The sequence below is a fragment of the Eubalaena glacialis genome, chromosome 1, assembly GCF_028564815.1.
Source record: "Eubalaena glacialis isolate mEubGla1 chromosome 1, mEubGla1.1.hap2.+ XY, whole genome shotgun sequence".
Classification (NCBI taxonomy): Eukaryota; Metazoa; Chordata; class Mammalia; order Artiodactyla; family Balaenidae; genus Eubalaena; species Eubalaena glacialis.
The window spans coordinates 208769947-208773686 of NC_083716.1; the positions used below are offsets into that span (position 1 = coordinate 208769947).

General features: G+C 36.6%; 1 non-coding gene across 1 annotated transcript; it reads left to right on the plus strand.

Moving 5' to 3' along the window:
- Positions 1–3220: 3220 nt before the first annotated feature.
- On the plus strand, positions 3221–3328 carry LOC133078897 (U6 spliceosomal RNA). Its single transcript, XR_009697968.1, has one exon. It is a non-coding gene; the product is annotated as a U6 spliceosomal RNA (small nuclear RNA).
- Positions 3329–3740: the final 412 nt, after the last annotated feature.

Consider the following 3740-nt stretch of genomic DNA (forward strand, 5'->3'; position numbering starts at 1 on the left):
TCCCTTGATATTCTCTGGAATTCTGTTAAACATTCACCATTGAGAACTAACTTTTGTAGTTGAGTAACATACACACAAGCAGCTTTTGGTGCTATAGAAGCTTCAGACTCACATTTATATTTTCAGTTCAGTTCCTTCACTGGAAAATGTTGCTTTTTATGATACTATAGGGGGTTTATACATTATTATTATAAGACAAATACTATTATTATGAATAACACTGAAACCCAAAATGTAGTCCAATGAAAATATCTCTGTGCTCTGACCAATGGCCCACGGTAATAGTACTTTGCTGGTCTTGTTATACTGAAATTTTCTCATATATTTATATATGTGTGCCATATATATATAACATCAGTACAGTCAGTGTTCTTTTACCAGTCTTGTGATAATGAAAACATCTAACACCTGGCTGTATGACATAATGCGAACTGGAAAAGAAATATAACACAGTGGCACTAGCTAGTGTAGCACAAATAAGGAGTAAAATATGATTGTCCTAAGAAAAAAAAATTACAAGAGATTGTAATCGGCCCAATTCTCTGGAGGGTAAGAAAAACCAAAAGGGAAATGTCAAAGGGGAAAGAGGATTGGCTTCTGCAAGAGTGCATTGCTGCCTTGGTCTGCGTGCTTGGGCAACTTTAATGAACTTCCTCATCTTTGAGGGAATTTGGCCCCAGCTTTGTTTTATGTCCAGCCCTTGACCCTAGGGAAATGACCTAGAAGTACTGGCAATGAGATTTCGAACGATGTTGATTACAGTAAATTCCAGCCCACTGAAAGATCTTGTACCTTCCTTCAAGTTCCTCATGAAGGGATATGACCCATAATATTTTTATAGATAGCCATAATTGAGCACCAAGGGGATATGTGACTTGCACAGCAGGACTAGTTTTCTCTGATTATCAGATCCTTGCCAGTTGAAATTACTTTCATTTTCTATTTCTTAAATGCCCCCAGGCAAGCCAACCTTCCCTCCCACTACCAAACTCCCCCTGCCCCCCATAAGGGTTCCCTGGGCCCCAAGGCTTCCTGTGCCCTCCATTTGTTTGCCAGCTCCTGAGCTATGATCAAACGTCTCTAAATGGTGTCTTATCCAGGTCACATATAAATGTCACTCTACTTTCCATATCTGGGAGCACAGGCATGTAGTAACAATTGTAACAGCTACGATATTCCTACTTGTCTCCTTTGTCATTAATTCACACAGCATTTGTGATTTTATTCAAGGGATTTAGTCAAATCATAAATCCTAAACTAGTCAATAGAAATGGTGACAAATTAATAAATTGACCATATCGGTTGAAATCCAAGATCCGCAGATTGCTGATTTCAGTTCCCACCTTGGATGCTCAACAAACCAAAATATGGTGTCTCTGACTAAGCCTTCCTGGCCGTCATTCAGATTCTACCCCACTCCTCAAAACGTTGTTTTTGATATTTACTCCCTTCCATCTAGGGGGATTAATTTCTTTCACATCATTCCTTACCCTGCTTCTTTACTTAATTACTTAAACATCCCACTCTAAGCAAATGTGTTATAATATATTTAAAATGGAACTAAACATAGATATATTATATGAAATATATAGTAGACAGAAAAGGAAAAGAGAAAAAAAAAGAGTTGTTACTTCTATCACTCAGAGATGGCCACAGATAATTTTTGGAAGATATACGTATATATGTGGACCATTAGTTACATGTATGTACTGATAAGAAATTATACGTATCACTGTGTATATTTTAAACTACTTTAAAAAATACCTAATATCATCTTTATTTTCAGTTAAATACCCATTTATACCATATTTTTTAATGTTTTCTTAAAGATGTAGAATTTGTGTTTTAGAGCAAGGTCTCTGGAGGACTGCCTAAGTTCAAGTCCTACTTACCAGCGGTATGGCTATGGGTAAATTACATAACCTCTATGTAATTCAATTTTCTCATGTATAAAATAGAAATAATAAAAGAACCCTCTATAATGTTCCTGTGTAGATTAAATCAATTAATATTTGCATAGCAGGTAGAACTCTGCCTGATACATAGTAAGCACTATATAGGCATCTATTTGTATTGCCATCATCATTATTATTCCTTTTGGGGATGTATTAGGCTACTAGGTCTGCTGTAACAGAATACCACAGACTGCATGGTTTAAACAACAGAAATTTATTTTCTTGCAGTTCTGAAGGTAGAAGTCCAGGATCAAGGTGCCAGCAAGGATGGTTTCTTGTGAGGACTTTCTCCTTGGCTTGCAGACAGCTGCCCTCTTGTGTCTTCACGTGGCCTTTTCTCTGGTGTGCACACCCCTGGTATTGCTACTTCTTAAAAGGACACCAGTCCTATTGGATCCGGGCCCCACTCTTAGGACCTCATTTAGCCTTAATTATCTCCTTAAAGGCCCCATCTCCAAATACAGTCACATTGGGGCTGAGAGCTTCCACCTATGAGTTTTGGGGGGACACAACTCAGTCTGTAACAGGAGATGTATGCTAATTTAGTTATTGTTAGATATTTAGGTTGATTTCTGGTTCTTACCATAAAGATGTTCATGCCTCAATGAACACTATCCGTTACTATTTCCTTAGTGCAAATTGTATAAATTGAAATATCAAAGTGTATGTATAATATTAAAGCTTTTAAGACATATTACCATATTGCCCTCCAGAAAGGTTATACCAGTTTACATGTCCACTAGCTGTATAAGACTTATTTTAGTTTCAGTTTACTGCAAGAAATAGTCATTTTAGATATTACTGAAGCCTGGTTATTCGCCACCATTCCTGCGTCTTCACCTCCCCTTCCCCCGATATACACACAAAGTTGTCCTCTTGAAAGGTAATATCACAGGAGGGCAAGTTGGGAAAAAATACATGTTGGCCTACCCAATGCCAGTGAGAAGAGTTATATCAATAAGCATCCTATTTACTCGTGTAGACCTCAGCAACTGAAATGAAAATGCAGTTACAGAAGACACCTGGACCATGGCAGGCCAAAACAGAAGAGGCATTGGAAATCTAGGTGTCAAAAATTAAAACAATCATGTAAACACAGAGTCAGCCTAATACCCTGCACCCATAGGAAAAAAAATATCCTAAAACAAAATAGATAAATAAAATTAAGCAAACCATAATTGAAAGTGAAAGTGAAAATGAAAATTCATATTTCACAAAAGTAATTTCTTAACGGTAAAGCAACACAGTTTGAAAACCTTACTATGGTGCTTGCTTCGGCAGCACATATACTAAAAATTGGAACAATGCAGAGAAGATTAGCATGGCCCCTGCGCAAGGATGACACGCAAATTCGTGAAGCGTTCCATGTTTTTAACAGAGACCTTAATTAAACTAGAATTTATTTTTTAAAAAACCTTACTATGAGCATGTTCAAGCATACAGAGAACAAGAAAGAGTTCTACAGTGAATACTTTTATATACCCACAACATAGGTATGTTGTTAACATATTTGCTTTATCTATATGGATATATATGATTTTTTCTCAATAATTTGAACGTTTGTACTTCATTGCTAGATACTACCATATGCATCTTCCCAAATAAGGATTCTCTCCAAAATACATTACTGAAGGATTATCACACCTTAACAAAATTAGTCATAGTCTCCTTGATATCATTGAGTAGCCAGCTCACATTCAAATTTCTATAATTTTCTCCCAAATATCCTTTATAGCTGTTTTCTTTAAACCAAGATCCAATCAAGTACCAGGCACTGCCTTTGAT